The 17,325-nt window shown below is 37.4% G+C and overlaps 1 long non-coding RNA gene across 3 annotated transcripts in view; it reads left to right on the top strand.

Moving 5' to 3' along the window:
- Nucleotides 1–17,325, top strand: part of LOC307196463 — a 706,311-nt gene that overhangs the window by 519,430 nt on the left and 169,556 nt on the right. For all 3 annotated transcript variants that reach the window (XR_013831138.1, XR_013831139.1, XR_013831140.1), the window contains one exon: nucleotides 11,331–11,475. This is a non-coding gene — a long non-coding RNA (uncharacterized lncRNA). The remainder of the gene's footprint in view (nucleotides 1–11,330; nucleotides 11,476–17,325) is intronic.

The following is a 17,325-nucleotide window of genomic DNA, read 5'->3' as shown; positions in this document are numbered from 1 at the left end:
TTTGAAAGTATATCTAAAAAATTATTGAAAGTGGTTTGTTTTATAAATTGGTTATACATTCTTCTTATATGATATATTTTCCTTGGAGTCCAATTTGTTTTCAACAATGAAAGGAAAATAATCGTAGCAATATATAAATTATCACAAATTGAAAATTAATGTGTTCTAAATTTATATATACTGTCTTTAATATAGTGAGATGAAATCATCATTGTCCCATCAGGTTTCAGACTTTATATGAAACTGTTCATATAGTTTTAATATGATATTAAATTAAGCAAAACAGAACTCTCCAATCTCTGGGCTTTTGCTGCCCTTCTCTTTTGTTTAATTTTTAAAAAATGTTTGTCTTTGGTGGACATATGAAAAGGTTGAATAATGTAAACAAGCTTGGAGGAAAGCCTTCATACTTCTGTATATCTACCATCTAATTTTTTAATTAAGAGTGCCTGTAGATGACATCTCCAGACACTGTCATATATTGAGAGAGAGTATGTAAATGACAGAGGTTCCTCGTTTCCCAGTTTTCTGCTTCTGACTTTTAGACACTCTTTGTGCTAAATTTCCAATCTAAAGCTGAGATGAAGCCTCCAGTTAGAGTGCAACTGTCCTCCTTGAACTATAGCTCCCGGATGGTAACGTCAAAAATTCCCCACTAGAGGCTTAACAGGGAGTCAAGTGATGAAAGGAAATGAAAGAAATCTTGGCTGATTTTCATGAAATAATCTCCTGCCTGGCACAAGCCCATATTGGGCTTCAGAGTGATCTTCAGAGAGACCTGGGGAATGGAACTAAATGAGTCTTCACAGCAGGGCAGCAGTGCCTGTGAGACACACTGGGGCGTATTCAGGGCAGAAAAAATAATCAGAAGTTGGTAAATCTTGGTAAAGCCCGACACTGGTATCCCATTCGTCAGTGACAGTGAGGTCAAACCACTTCCCCTTCTCCATGTGCTAAGGAGAGAATTTCAGGGTGCATTACATATGAAATGGATGTTACAAACCATTTTTTTTTTTTTTTTTTTTTTGCGGTACGCAGGCCTCTCACTGTTGTGGCCTCTCCCATTGCGGAGCACAGGCTCCGGATGTGCAGGCTCAGCGGCCATGGCTCACGGGCCCAGCCGCTCCGCAGCATGTGGAATCTTCCCAGACCGGGGCCCGAACCCATGTCCCCTGCATCGGCAGGCGGACTCTCAACCACTGCGCCACCAGGGAAGCCCCATTTGGTTTTTTTGATAACATCATTTAGCGAGAGGTGCTCATCTTATTTCTGTACAAGCAAGGATGAAAATGTGTACTTTCTGAAAGAGGGGAATGGGGATTGGAAGGAAATTAGGGCAAAGAAGTGTGAAAATAAGTGGAATTAAAATGGGATAAAACAGATATAAAAATAACAAAATAAAAGCAAAGTAAAAGTATGTATTGAGTACCATATTAGTACCTGATAATTTCATATGCTTCTTATGGAAACCATAATGAAGAAAATTAAAGTGAGGAAAAAATGTAAAGAAGAAATTAAAAACCTTCTATATTAAAATACACTCAGAAAAGTTTTAGTCTGCCCTTCCTTTCCTTCCTTCCTTTCTCTTTCCTTCCTCCCTCCCTTCCTTCCTTCTTTCCTTCCTTCCTTCCTTCCTCTATTTCTCTTTCCTAAAAGCTAACCTTTTAAATTAATCTTTGAACTCATATCATAGACATTTTGGGAAAAAGATGCCTTATTTTATCTTTTATAAAACTTAAGGTCTGGTCTATATAATTTCCTGATACTACTTTCAGTCATTTGGTCTTAAGTTTTGAGGCCTAGGGAGCTATGTGAAATCCCTCTCAATTGTCCTAAAGCTATTCAAAATGAGTTTCCTTCGAGACTTGGCAATGGTTAAAAAAAAAGTAATAAATCTCCTCCAGTATCTCAGAATATAAGTAGCCTTACTTTTAAGTATGCATTGTGCTATATTCCAGGAGAGAAGTCTTTGCCATTGTGGGTCAAAACCTTTTAGGTCTACCAGATCTCTAGAGCTGCCATTTAGGTCCCACTAAATGGCTTTCCAACTGTAACAAGGGCTTGTCCCCACATAGTGGCATTTCTGAGCTAAGTTAGGACATTTCTATCCAGGTTTTCTGTGTTATGTAGATTCTTTGGGGGCCAGTTTTTCTCCGCTGCCAGAGTGAGACTTACTGGTAAAGAAGCCCAAAGAGGAGTAAGAATAGAATAGTGAGTGATGGTGGCAAGTTGATCAAATTCTCAGCCAGAAAATTGAAAGGGAGATATCACATTTTGAAGTTGAGGCAAAAGTGTAATAATCTAGAGAAACTCCACTAAAGTCTCCCAACCAGGGAAAAGAGACTAAATAGGAGATCCAGTAAGTCAAAATGACATAAAATCAAAAACATCAAAATGACATCCATCTAAATTTATTATATATCACCTTTAAGGAATGACTTACCAGAATAACTTTCTGTACTGTCTCAGGTACTCAAAAATGGCCTTAGAAGTTAAGTCTTAATAGGCTCACTGAGTTGGTCATCTCTGCTCATGTTTTAACCTCTGGGCTGGTCTGAATTATACAGTATCACCAGAGATGATAAAGGAATCTCATAAAAAGGGACATATCTGATCAAATTTAATCTATTTATTTTATTTTACAGGGGATTTTCCTTGATCCTAATGGTAAGAACAGAGAGAATATACTAAAACCAGGCTAGTTTAAAATTAGTGCAAGATATCTGGATGAGAAATCCCTCCTTTTCCTCCTTCCTTGGATATCTGTTAGGAGCTGCAACACTCTTGGATTCATCATCTGAGCAAAGCAATCAAAGGTCTTTTCTCTGATATGACCATTCTCATTACATTCTCTCCCAGTTTATGGCATTATTTGTCCATGATTTTCTAAGTATGCAGTGCCTATCTGTATCAGAGAGCCTGTATCAGGGACATGGTTTTCTCATGTAAGGATAGGGTAGGATGGTATAATCATGTAATGTAACCCAAGAAAATTAATGGTGCTGTATGAGTGTGTGTGTGTGTGTGTGTGTGTGTGTGTGTGTGTGGCAGGTGGGGGTGGTTGCTTATAACATTTGGGAGAATTAACTCATGAGTGCCCTGATGTTTTTCCAGGTTGATTTTTTGGAATACTGTCCCTCTCAGCTAAATGTGTTGTTACAATATGGGCAGAAGGGTGAAGGATAGAGGTGGGGATGTGGTGCTGGAAAACTGAGAAAGCTTCTTACCATATTTATGCATAGTTTGGCTTTTATTCATGTTTCGATCTTACATTTAAACTTTTTTTATTGCACTATAGTATTTACAATATTGTGTTAGTTTCAGGTGTACAGCAAAATGATTCATTTGTGTATATATATATATATATTCTTTTTTAGATTCTTTTCTATTATATGTTATTACAAGATATTGAATATAGTTCCCTATACTATACAGTAAATCCTTGTTTTTTATCTATTTTATATGCAGTGGTGTATATCTGTTAATCCCATACTCCTAATTTATCCTTCCCCACTCCTTTGCCCTTTGGTAACCATAAGTTTGTATTTTATGTCTGTGAGTCTGTTTCTGTTTTGTAAATAAGTTCATTTGCATTACTTTATAGATTCCACATATGAACTTCTTGTTGACCTGTATGAATTTTTTTTTTTTTTTTTTTGGCCACCCTGCATGGCTTGTGGGATCCTAGTTCCCTGACCAGGTATTGAATCCAGGCCCTCAACAGTGAAAGTGTGAAGTCCTAACCACTGGATCGCCAGGGAATTCTCAAAAAACTTTTTTCAGTAGATTGTTAGAAGGTAAAAGGAGAAGAAGAAAATAGCGAAAAAAGATTATCATAGAAGTGGAAAACATATAGGGTTGAAAGGTGTAAAGTTATGCATGTAAAAATAAGTGGGGAGAGGGAGAAACTAAAATGTAAAGTTCCATAGTAAGACATTTAAATACATTAAGGGTTTATGGAAGGATTCAAAGCAAGAAAAAAGGCTTAGTGCTAACAAGATTTAAAAATAATCAAATGAGATACAAAAATACAAGAAATGAGGACCCACGAGGGAGAGTGAAAACATTTCAAGTTGGATCCAAATATAGCTCTAATTAAGAAATAAAAAAGGTCAGGAGCAAAAATATAAACATTATTTTAAAAGTAGAAACATTTGAAGTAAATAAATTATTTTTAATAAGTAATTGAAACAAATAATATATTTTCAATATACAAATAAAAAGTTTAGCTTTAAGAGAAAAGTAAAGGAGACTAAAAAAATTCAGATTAAAATTTTCAAAAGAATGATTCAAAGTAGACAGAGTTAGTCATAAATTTCTTAGTTTGGATCTAATTTCTCCTGGTTAACAGATCCCTACTGAAGCTATTTCCCTGATATAACTACTTTTCACCTGTCTCAAAATGCCCCAATAGCAGGTAAGATTTTAAGCCTCTAGCTGTGAAGGACACAGTTTGGCACCTTGATTCATCAGGCAGATAAGTGATCTAAGAAAATAGAGAAGAGGTGGGAAGAGGAAGAATCCCTAACTGCCCCAAAGACCCCAAGGAAACATTCTACTTTTTACTGATTGCCAAAGACTTTCCCAGAAGAAAGTGAAACTTCAAAGGTTATTAGGACAAAGCATGGGGGACGAAGTCCAAGGTTTAAGCAAGGATCACAGCAACTACATTCAAATAACAATAAATCATATTAAAATACTTCATCTTTGATGGGAATGCTCATAATTTGACTCTTCTTTCCAATCTTCTTTCTCTGTGTTCTCTTTTATTTGGCTTATATTGCAGCCAAACAGAAGAGTTTAATGTTACTTGGGCTTAGAGGCCACAAAGATTTTAGCCTTTGTTTACACTGTCTTCTTCTTGACTACTCTCCCCGCCCATTCATATGAACATATCTAAATCCTCTCTCTCTCTCTTTTGTTTTTGTTTTTAATTGAGGTATAGTTGTTTTACAATAGTGTGTTAGTTTCAGGTATACAACATAGTGATTCAAAATTTTTATAGCTTATACTCACTCCATTTATAGTTATTATAAAATGCTGGTTATATTCCCTGTACTGTACAATATATCCTTATAGCTTATTTACTACATACATAGTTGTTTGTACCTCTTAATCCCCTACCACTATCTTGCCCTTAGCTGATCTGTTCCTTTGTATCATTTAGTCTACTGTTGATTCCTTCCAGTGTATTTTTAAATTTCCATTATTGTATTCTTAATCTGTGTTTGGTTGTTTTTTATACTTTCCAAACTTTTGTTGAAAACTTCTAACTTCTTGGTCTGACACACATTCTTCTCCTGAGTTCTTTGATCATCTTTATGATTATCACCTTGAACACTTTCTTGGGTAGAATGCCTATCTCTGCCTCATTTAATTCTTCTTCTGTAGTTTTATCTCGTTTCTTTGTTTTGAGCATGATCCTCTGTAACCTCATTTTGTCTAATTTGCTGTTTTTATTTCTGTGTATTTATTTGGTAGGCTGGTTATGTTTTCCAGCCTTGAAGAAGTGGCCTTTTGCAGGAGATGTGTATATATCTCAGCATCACACTCCCTCCTGGCCACAAGAGCTATATGCTCTAGGGGTGCCTCCTCTGTGTACTGTGTGGGTCCTTCTGTTGTGGCAGGCTGACTACTGTGAGTGGTCTGGTATGTGTGGCTGGCCCCTGGCCTTCTCAGTTGCCAGGCCCTGCCTTGTTTGGAGGCTGCCAGCCACTGATTCATGGGGTCAGGTCATGAGGCAGCTGGCTGCTGAACCCCAGGGGGCCTTGGGGCTAGTCCTGGCTCACTGGTGAGTGGAGTCAGGTTCCAGGAGATATCAGGTCTTGTGCTAGCCCACAAGTGAGTGAAGCCATTTACTGGAGCTAATGCCAGCACACTGGTGGGCAGAGCTGTGTCCTGAGCTCTGGCTACAGGGCCCAGGAGACTCAGAGCTGGTATCATACTGTTGGTGGGTGGGGCTGGTTTCTGACATAGCTGGCTGCAGGGTCCAGGGTGTTCTGAAGCTTGTATTGTCCTGCTGGTGGGTGGTGCTCTTGCCCAGCCAGTCCCAGGGCTGGTTCTGGTCTGTGGATGGCTGACATGGGTCATCAACAGCAGGCTGTGGGGCTGCAGTTGTCTTGGAGTTGGTGTCCACCTACTAGTGTGTGAAGCTGGTCCTGAGGCTAGAGGAGGCTAGCTGGTGTGTAGGGCAGGTGTCTAGAGGATGCTGGGTCTGGTGCCTGCCCAATGGTGGGTGCAGCTGGTTCCCAGTGTCTCTGACTGCAGGCCCCTGGGGTTCTTGGGTCTAGTGCTTGCACACTGGTGTGTGAGGCTGTGATCTGTGCCCTCTGGTGGACTGAGCCATGTCCAAGGGCTACTGTGGGCTCAGTGGGTCTTTAAGGCAGCCTGTCTGCTGGTGGGTAAGGCTGTGTCCCAGCCCAGTTAATTGCTTGGCCTGAGGATTCCCAGCATTGGTGCCTATAGGCTGGTGGGTAAGTGCAGGGCTAGGTCCAGAGACTAAAAGCTAGAGGGAGGATTCCAAAATGGTGTTTGCCATCACCAGTGTCCATGTTGTAGAATGAGCTCCCAAAAATGGCTGTTGCCAGTATTGACGTCCCCAGGGTGAGTTCTAGTTTCCTCCTGCCTCTCCAAGAGACTCTCCAAGATCAGGAGGTAGGTCTGACCCAGACTCTTTTCAAATTGCTGCTTCTGCTGTGGGTCCCAGGGAGTGTGAGATTTTGTTTGTGCTCTTTAAGAGTGGAGTCTCTACTTCCCATAGCCCTCTGGGTCTCCTGAAAGTAAGCCCTGCTGGTCTTCAAAGCCAGGTGTTCTGGGGCTCATCTTCCAGCACAGGACCCCCAAGCTGGGGAGAACCTCTACAGTTGTAATTATTCTGTCACCCAGGGGTCACCCACCCAGGGGTATGGGTCTTGAATATACTGCAACTCCACCCCTCCTACCCATCTTGTTGTGGTTCCTTCTTTATATCTTTAGTTGTAGAAGATCTTTTCTGGTAACGATGCCGAAAAACTCGCCCTCTGTGTACCAGTGCCAGATCAAATCTCAGAAACAGAGTTTTAGGTGAAGTAGAAAAGAGGAGCTTTATTGCTTTGCCAGACAAAGGGGGACACAGTGGGCTCATGCCCCTCAAAAACTATATGTTCTAACCTGGGAGAATTTAGTAAGGAGTTTTATAGCAATGGTTCAAGGGTGGAGTTGCTGATAAGATTAGGGTGTGTGCAGGGCCTGCCCTCCTTTAATCTGGTCTCAGGTAATCTCTTGATGAGCTTCTCTGATTCCTTTACTCTGGCTTCAGGTGGTCTTCTCTGGAATGAAGAATGCTAACACCTTCCATTTGTTGGGGGTTTTAGTTCTGTAAAGAGCTCAAAGATATTGTTATGTGTATCCCTTGAAGCAGAACCAGACCCTTCCCCAAGGTTGCACTATTGTATCTTGGCTGCTTCTCCCTTGTCTCTGCATCCCCTCCCTTCCCTGATTAGTAACAGTTCGAATCTGCCATTTGGAACTCAGGGAAGGTCATGAAGGCTGGAGTCTGTTCCCTACAAACAAAAAATGGGGGGCATGGAAAGTCTTCCATGCCCAGGAGCCCCACAGGGTCCTGCCTGGTTTCAGTAGGTTCCAGTTTTTTTCATCAATAGTTTTTCTGCAAATAGTTGTACTTTTTGTGTGCCCATGGGAGGAGGTGAGCTCAAGGTCTTTGTACTCTGCTATTTTGGGAACTCTCTCTTCTCTATATTTTAAAACAACTTCAAATGTCATCTCTTCCATGAAGCTTCTCTCGTTTTGTGAGCTGAATGCAGTCTATTTTTTCTGTCTTATTGACCTCATTGACATTTAAGTGCTCAGCATTCTCTATAATATGTTAAAGTTACTTATAAAGATGATTAATTTCTTCTACTAGATCATAAGCATTTTGAAGAAAGAGTCCATGTCTGATTAATCCTGGCAACTTTAATTAAAATTAGTACTCTGCCTTTCCTGTGTTAAGAGGTATGATTCAAAGATAAATCATTACTTTCATTCATTCATTCTCTCCTTTATTTATTTATTCAGTAAACATTGAGCACGCACTTTGTCCTAGGTTATCTTCTAGGTATTTGTGTCATTAAGGAACTTTAACTTTGGTGAGGAAAGATATTTTATTAACAAATTAAATATGTAAAGTATATAGTATGTTAGATGTGATAAGTGCCATGGAGAAAAGTGGTTGGATTTTTTTTGTATTCAGTAACAGTGGAAGCCACTTGCATTGCCTGAGTTCATCCATCTTCAAGCATGGTTTCTGGTTGTGGAGCTACCATTACTTGTTAAATGACACATAGTAGGGAACAATATATGGAGTAACTTGCTTTCAATTCCTGCCACCAGGGTCACTGTTTCAAAAACAAATCATAGAGAGCTGAGCACATGGGGCTGCAAAGTACTGGCCACTTCAATCTTCTTATTTTACCTTTGTGACTGAGTTCAGTGATCTTCTCAGGGTTTCCATTTAATGGAATTTGATTTTTTAAAAGATCCATGACTGAGTTTTTAATGTCTTTCCTGATGTCAACAATTCACCAAGGATTTTCTAATTACATTACACTCCTCTGAAATTGCACATTCATTTCACACTTCTACTCTGGAGAAGACACACTCTAAACTTGTCTACCATAGTGACAATATCTAATTAGAAGGAAGACTAAAAAATTCCAGTTTTGACTATATATTTTTTAAAATATCATATTTTACTCTCTGTCATTCTTTCATCAAATCTTTCTTGTGCATCAGCCTGTAAGAAACACAGAATAAAATTCCATGACTGTGTATTTTCCCTCTCCAAATGCATTTGAGTATAAATCATTTCATTGACTTTAAATTTCTGAAATTGCATATATGTAAATACTAGTGGTGAAAAATTTTTAAATAAAAAGCCAACTAACTTCTACTCAGATATTGCCGAGTAAATGCTCTGAGGAGATTCAGATTTAATTGGAGAGATGTAAAACTAGTCCAATTTTATATTATACTTGAAAAGATTACCTTAGGTATCTTGTACCTTTTAGTCTCATATAAAGACTTTGTAACTATGAATCTCTATCAATTAGAATTAAATTTTTTTTTTTTTGCGGTACACGAGCCTCTCACTGCTGTGGCCTCTTCCGTTAAGGAGCGCAGGCTCCGGACGCCCAGGCTCAGCGGCCATGGCTCACGGGCCCAGCCGCTCCGCGGCATGTGGGATCTTCCCGGACCGGGGCACGAACCCATGTCCCCTGCATTGGCAGGCGGACTCTCAACCACTGCGCCACCAGGGAAGCCCTAGAATTAAAATACTTTTAATTAATGAATCTCATTTTAATTGGAATAAATTTTTACCAGGGTATCGACTGTTTTAAAAAAGAGTTTAAGATTTAAAAGATACATATTTTTTCTATGTAAAAATAGAAGTAACAACCCCAATATCAACAAACTAATAAGAATCCAAAAGAAAACTATAAAATAGAGAATTCAAGTGTGTTCTCTTTAATTATTTATAACTTTTGGATCATTCATAAGCTTTAGCATAAAGTGAATTTTACTGATACAGTGTTTTTGTCTGTTTGATTGTTTACTTAAGAAGGAATGCTGGTAAAAAGTTTTTATGAGTCACATGAAAGTTTATTCTCAAGACCTTGTGAAATGGAGCAGGACCCTGTGGGGACCTCCGAAGTACAAATTCCTTCCATGTCCCTTGTTTCTTGTTTGTAGAAAATAGGCTTCATTCACTTCATTCAGCCTCCCTGACTTTCCCAGAGTTCCAAAGGGCAGATTCAAATAGTTGCTTATCAGGGAAGGGAGGGAATGCAGAAACAAAGGAGTAGCAGTCAAGAAACAATAGTGCAGATGTGGGACAGAGTCCTGGTTCCTCCTCAAGGAATATAAGTGATACCTTTAAGTTCTTCTGTAGGAACTAAGGCCTCCACCCAGGTGGAGGATGGTAACTTCAGGATGAGCACAAGGTTCCTGGAACACTGCCCTGTTACCTCACCACCAACCAATCAAAAGAAAGTCTGCACATAGTGGAAGAAAACGAAGACTCTGACTCACCCCCCAAATGACTCTCCCTTTAAAAACTTTATGGTTGAGCAGAATCTTCAGAATTTGTTTTTGAACATGAGTCCACCTTTTCCCCAGGTTGCCAAACTCCTGAATAAAGCAACCTTTCCTTTTTTAACCAACACTTGTCTCTTGAGTACTGGCTTTCGAGCAGCAAGCAGCCAAACCTGTGTTTGGTAACATTTGCATCAATTTTTTTCTGAATTAAGAATCATGCAGTCTTATTGATGGTAGTTATTGGATGGATTTACTTTGTCCCCGGCACTTTACATGTAGGTTCCCATTTTATAGACAAGGAAGTTCAGTCTCAGGAATGACAAATGATTTGCTTCAATTCATTTAGCTGCTAAGTAGAAGAGCTGGACCTCAAATCCATGTCTGCCTTGTCCTAAGCCTTATCTCTTTACTTTGTTCCCTATTTCCTCATCATAGAAAGGCCACCTTTCCAGGTCTTTTGATATTTCTATCTTTACTTTTACCTGTCACTTTTGTATGAAAAAATAACTTGGTGTAGTGGTAACAAGAGTTTCAACTACAGTGTTTTGTTTGATTAAAAAATAATAGCACTATACCTCAGATGCTATGTACATATACTCATATACTGGAAAGTCAACAAAATAGACATGATTCTAAAACTCCAGAAAGCAAAAATGAAAACATCTATGGGAGCACAGACACAGAATTAGGAAATCTGTCCTGGTAGATTGGGGAGGTTTTGCCTTAGCTGATCTGTAAGAAGTGGGATTTTATTTGATAGAAAATAGGCACCAATAATTGGTAGTTTCCTTTCTTTCTATCTATGAATCTCATTCCCGAATTTATCGGTGACTAAAAGGATCTATGGAATACATGGTTATAAAACTTGAATGTGTACATTCTTAGGAAGGCTAGATGTATTTTGTAATAAAAACTGATATCAGAGGAATTGTTCTCAAAATATGTTCTGGTCATTAGTTTTCATTAGGGCTCTTTTATTTACTTAGTATTTTTTTCTTTTAACCAACTTCAAATTGATCTTTTTTCTTAACCTGCTCTAAACAATCACTGTCCATAAAATAGTGGTTTTGATGTGTTATTTTTTACTCATTATAGACAATCAAACATGTTCAACATCCTTTGTTTAATTCATGCATATGCCACATAAAGTAATTTTTATGCTACTACTGATATACATATCACACTCAGATATACTGTTTTTGTTTTAATGCTTGAGATGAATGACCTAATCAGCTCTTCTCATCTTTCTGATATAGGTCGCCAAAGAGGTATGTTCCTGGATAGTCAATAAAATGACTGCTCTTGAATAGGCAGGTGTGGAACCACACTCAGTCCAATCAGTTGTGATCAGAGTTTGGGATCACCTGATCCAGAGTCAGCTCAGCAGGGAGCATGGGTAAGGTAGGTGATGACAATGAAACTTAACAGATATAAATGTTCACATTCATATAAACACTTCTCAAATGATAAGTAATGAAGGCTTGCCTGGGTAATAGTTCAAAGAAAAAACTGATGTTGGTTTTGTTCATCCTAAAATTACTTCAGACTAAAATATGACAGAATGTGTAAAGAAGCACACTGATCAACTAGTATGTGATGAAGACGGGAAGGCGCTATAATTTATAGGATATATGAAATGACTTTATGAACAATTGGAGACTTCCCTTAAATTGTTGTCATATGGAAGAGAAGAAACACCAGTGCTGTATTACTCCGATGGGCAGGAGTAGAGAGGGTGGGTTTCGGAGCAATGTGAGGAAGAATTTTAAATCAGAAATATCCCGAAGTAGAAAGATCTAGTGGTGGCCAAGAAGAGGTCAAGTGCCCCTCTTTCGAAGAGATAAGAGACATTTTTGAACCAAGAGAGAAATTGAGCTTGATGATTATGAATCTTAACTTTAAGAGTATAAGAAATAAGTTAACTATTTACTCTTAAATTCATATATAAAAATAGATTGTGCTAGGTGTTTACAAGAACAAATCTTGAAAATTTCATAATACTGAGTTCAAAGTGCTTAATGATTTCCACATATATCCTCCATTTTTAGTCATAAGTTTTTCTGAAAGTCTCATTTTGGAAAGAAACTCTCGATATTCAATTTCTGTTCTACAGAGATTTGTATTCTTGTAAGTAAGTATTCTGAGTTCCAAGTAATTAATCAGACTTAGTAAGGACTTTCTTGGGATGGTAAATTTAACTAAGCTGTTAGCTGTTAACCTTTGAAAACGTGAATCTGAACCGAAGGAAAATGTCCAATCTACAGACTGCTTTCTTAATATTTGGCTACAACATTGCTTAATAGAGGTTCAGAGTGTACACTTTTTAAATAGACTTCGAAATATCATGTGAATATTCTTTATACTCAGTGAGGTGTAATACATTAACATTGTTACCACACATGTTGGGTAAAGGAAAGATAGCTTTATTGAGGAAACTGGCAATCCTGGGGAGAAGGTGGCCTCATGTCTCTAAGAATCAAGTCCCAACTCCCCAGGTTTTGCTCAGAGATTATATAGGGAAAAGAGGAAGGAGCTACGTGCTGGGGAGTAGGTAATCTTTCTATTTTCAGGGATGGTTGTCTCAATCACGTGTTTCCAAGTAGCTGTCAAGTCTTGCTTGAGGTTGGAATATTATCTGAGCCATAAATCTTTGGTTAGCTATTCCTGGAGAATAAGGCACAAGGGTATATCCTATAGAACAACTAATCTTCAATCTTGATATGCATCAACAACTTGGTCCATCAGCAGCAAGCTAAGTTAATGCTGAAGTAGGGTAGAGGAGCTGAGAGTCTCTAGTTACAGTCTCACTGCCTCAGTTACAATATTTAACTTCCAGCTATGGACTAGTGTTGGTTAAAAAAAAAAAATACAGGGTTTTAGTTAACGGGTGGGCATGTAGTGAAGAATGTCTAATCAGTAATCTCCCTCTACCCCAGATAATAGTTAGTGGTAGATCTTAAGGTCTGCTATTCCTGATCTTGCTGTTTTGAAATTACATTCATGATATGTAGAGTATTCTGATTCTGCCTGGTTTATTTAAGAGAACTTGGAGAGTATATTTCTGATAATAATGTTGATTGAAGTCACTGTTACCCTCAAGAATCTCCAGAGCAGGCTCTGAGAAAGAACAGATGTTTGTATATTCTGTTACAAATCCTGTAATTCTCCCTATAGCAATGCTGGATCATAATGCCAGAAAAGGTCTCTTTTATATTATTGAAGTATATTTTAAAAGAATAATTTGATTTAAAACAAATTCAAAGCCAACTGCTCTAAAATCCCACCAAACTTACCTTAAAGTCACTGAGAACCTTGTGGCATCTCTAATGTTTATTTTCCCATATGGTACCAAACTCAGAGAACTTTGCCCACCATGCAGCAAATTGACATGAGCAAGAAGACAAACAGAACAAGACAGGAAGATATTTACTATACGGACTTTTAAGAAGCAATGGCTATTGACAACTCAACTTTGAACTGAAGATAGAAAACAATAAGCTACATATAGTTGGCTGAAGTGATAAATAACCATAGAGCCATGAATTACAAATATTCATACCAGGCAGAGGGGCAGGACTGCCTAGTGGAATGATAGAATCAACCATGAAGAAGGTAACACTGGGCAAGATAACGTAAGTGACAGTTATTGGGACCAGACAGGAAGAACTAAATGAGTTAGATCTCCAACGATTAAGATATCAGAATGGGGATAAGCAGTAATGTATCAGTTAAGTGGAGAGTGGAAAGGTCAAGACAAGAAGTAACCCCCAAAAGAAATACCAGATATGGAAACAGTAAGACCTAAATAGTTCAAAGCCATTTGAGGTTCCTGAACAATTCTGGGAAAGCAGGTGCCCAGAAAAAATTGACTCACGTTCATTTGAGTCAACCCTACACCCAGATAGAATTCTAATTATTATTTAATTACTGATTTAATAATATGAATAATAATAAATGTTAATCAATTATTAAACTGATATTATTCTTAAATTCTATAGACTAAACATTCTTCAATTCTTCTATATCAAATACTTCAGTGTCCCTATGACACTCAGCCTTCAGCAACCCCAAACCCAATACTCCATGTGCAAGTTCATCAACCTGTGTTAGTGAACCTACTTGTTCTGGTCAAATTAGTTCCATACACCTTCACTGATGACTATCTGGAGAATTGTTCTAAATATTCTTTATCAGTACACACTGTTGTTGAAACTCTTTTTATGTAAAAGTAAACTTTAATTTCTAACATGTCACTTAATGTCCGTTAATTTTCCTTTTAGATAAGACTATGTTTTGTCAAATATCAGTGATATTTGATCAAGACAGTAGGAAGCAGTATTTTTCCATGTTAATTTTCTGGTTATAGGAATCAAATGTAGACTTGGCACCTGCCTACCAAGCTCTGCCAAAGAATGTAGTTAGTGCTTAAAGAAATTCTACTTTTGACACCAGAACTAAGAGTGTGTTGACAGTTCTTTAATGAAGATTTCTGATACAAATCAATGACTTTCTCCTTTAACACATTATCTTCAGGTAAATGCTAAGATTAATGGGTTATATTTAGACAGTTAAAGTGTCAACAGAATTGCTTCTGTTATGCTGATATTATTTTGTGTGCCAGATATATGAGGTATACTATCCAGATGATAAAAATTGAGGATGTCCCAAAGTAAGCAAAAGCTCATTACATTCACCTCTCAATTACTTTAAAAAAAACAACAAAAAACAGATTACTTAATAGGCTTAACTCTGTGTCCCTCACTTCTGCATATTCTTGCTGCCAGGATTTGACTGTTCATTTCTAGCCATTTGACAGTCCACTAGCACTGTCACCAAAAAGGTGGGAAGGGAAGAAAGAGGAGGTGTAAATCCAGTCAATCAATTTCATAGCTTCATAGCAGTGATGGTGAATGCTTTGGTGGAGGAAGAGTTTTACACAAATGGCTAACATGAAAATTTCAGTGTATTGCCTGATATTACTGTTTCCTGTAATGCTTTAATCTCTAGTACTCTCAACAACTTGACAAGTTGCACAGCAACTTGAAGTAGATGTATATCAACTCAACAGCATTGCTGATGTTTACTCATGTGACACACCTTAGCATCTTCTGAGTAATATCTTGTAGACCACTACCATTATGAAATATTCATACTTTTTGTTTTAAAAAATCTAGCAATTTTGTTTTCTATTGTATTTCGCGTTTCAGTAAAATAGCTGATTCATTCTGTGATTTCTAACAATCCAACCACTTATGAGAAGGTGGTGATCACTTGAATGCTTTGTTGATTGTGATAAATGGCAGAGTAAATAGTAATATGCTGAGAGTCAAAAACCACAAAAATAAATACATACAAAATAATATCCATCAACATATGTTAGGCAAAATATCTCCTTTGCAGATACATCATACTCTGCCATGTAGAGAAGGTTTTATGAGATTCAATTCCAATTTTAGATTGTTTAATTTCTAAAATAATGGTTCTTAATGATATGACAAATTACAATTCTTCAAATTCTTAAGAATTACTGGCATAAGTCTTTGTGTAGTTTATTTATAACATAACTACAAAATGGAAGAGGGAAATATTTTATTCTCATTTATATTATACAAATAAACATTATACTTTTAAAATATCTACTTGCTTGGTAAATTTCTACTGTAGATTTTATTGATGAGGCTAATTATTTTTTTTAAAGTAGCCCTCAGAAAGCTATAACTCAAATCTAAGTTGTTTCTGGATCTTTTTATTTATGTGCCACCATAACTGATACCTTATCTGATATAAATATGTATTTTTTAATGCACAAGGATCTCTAGTACTATTTATACCGCTTGTTGAAACTGTGAGAGATGAGCATAAGATAAATTCCAAAATTTCATTTTCTCCAACTCTGTTTTGACTTGCCTATTGTTTCATCTTTCATCTATTAAGGGAGAGTCTCTCATCAAATCACTATTAGTCATAAAATATACATTAAAAACAAATAAATCCAGCATACATTTATTGTCATAGCAGTATCTCCAGTATACTAGAGAAGCATATTCTCCCAACAAAAGATGTTTTCAGAAATAAAATCAATCAGAAAATTTAATACACTTCATCCAAATTAAAGTTTTCCATATAAAAGCAGATAAGGTGCCTTTGGCTATTACCAGTTCCTTGCATAGATGGACCCACAAATTTAGAATACATCTGTTGTAAGCCAGGCAGTGGATAAACCTTGTCTTTTTAAATGTATCAACAATATTGCTGTCTTGTTTATTAGGAAAAACTGATTTTTTATAACACATTACAAAAATAGTAGTAGGTAACCGAACACCTGAGAAATCTACTTCACTTCTGATGAAAAAAAAAAAATTAAGTTGGCAGCCTTCCAATTTATTTTATAAAGAGCACTGAAGTGGGAATATGCAGAATGTGTTTTCTCATGTAGTTTACAAGTCATTGCAGTACAAAGAAGAACCTTTCATTTGGTAGTTAAGGAATTTGCCCAAAGCTCTGGATGGCACAGCATATAATTTTTGAGACATCTCTCTCTTCAGAAGAGATTTCATAGAGTAGGAGCTACACCATCACTGTGATCAACGTACATATGCTTTATTATTTTTTTAATAGATCTGTATTGGAGTATAATTGCTTCGCAATAATATGTTAGTTTCTGTTGTACACCAAAGAGAATCAGCAATATGCATACATATGTCTCCATATCCCCTCCCTCTTGAGCCTCCCTCCCATCCTCCCTATCCCACCCCTCTAGGTCATCTTGAAGCACCAAGCTGATCTCCCTGTGCTATGCTACTTCTTCCCACTAGCTAACTATTTTACATTCCGTAGTGTATATATGTCGATACTACTCTCACTTTGCCCCAGCTTCCTCCTCCCATCCCATGTCCTCAAGTCGATTCTCTGTATCTACCTCTTTATTCCTGTCCTGCAAATAGGTTCATCAGTACCATTTTTTTAGATTCCATATATATGTGTTAGAATACAGTATTTGTTTTTTCTCTTTCTGACTTACTTCACTCTGTATGACAGACTCTAGGTCCATCCACCTCACTACAAATAACTCAATTTCGTTTCTTTTAATGGCTGAGTAATATTCCATTGTATATATGTGCCACATCTTCTTTTTCCATTCATCTGTTGGACATTTAGGTTGGTTCCATGCCCTGGCTATTGTAAATAGTGTTGCAATGAACATTGTGGTACATGTCTCTTTTTGAATTATGGTTTTCTCAGGGTATATGG

Source organism: Stenella coeruleoalba (genome assembly GCF_951394435.1).
Source record: "Stenella coeruleoalba genome assembly, chromosome: 13".
Classification (NCBI taxonomy): domain Eukaryota; kingdom Metazoa; phylum Chordata; class Mammalia; order Artiodactyla; family Delphinidae; genus Stenella; species Stenella coeruleoalba.
This window is presented reverse-complemented; position numbering and strand designations above follow the sequence as displayed.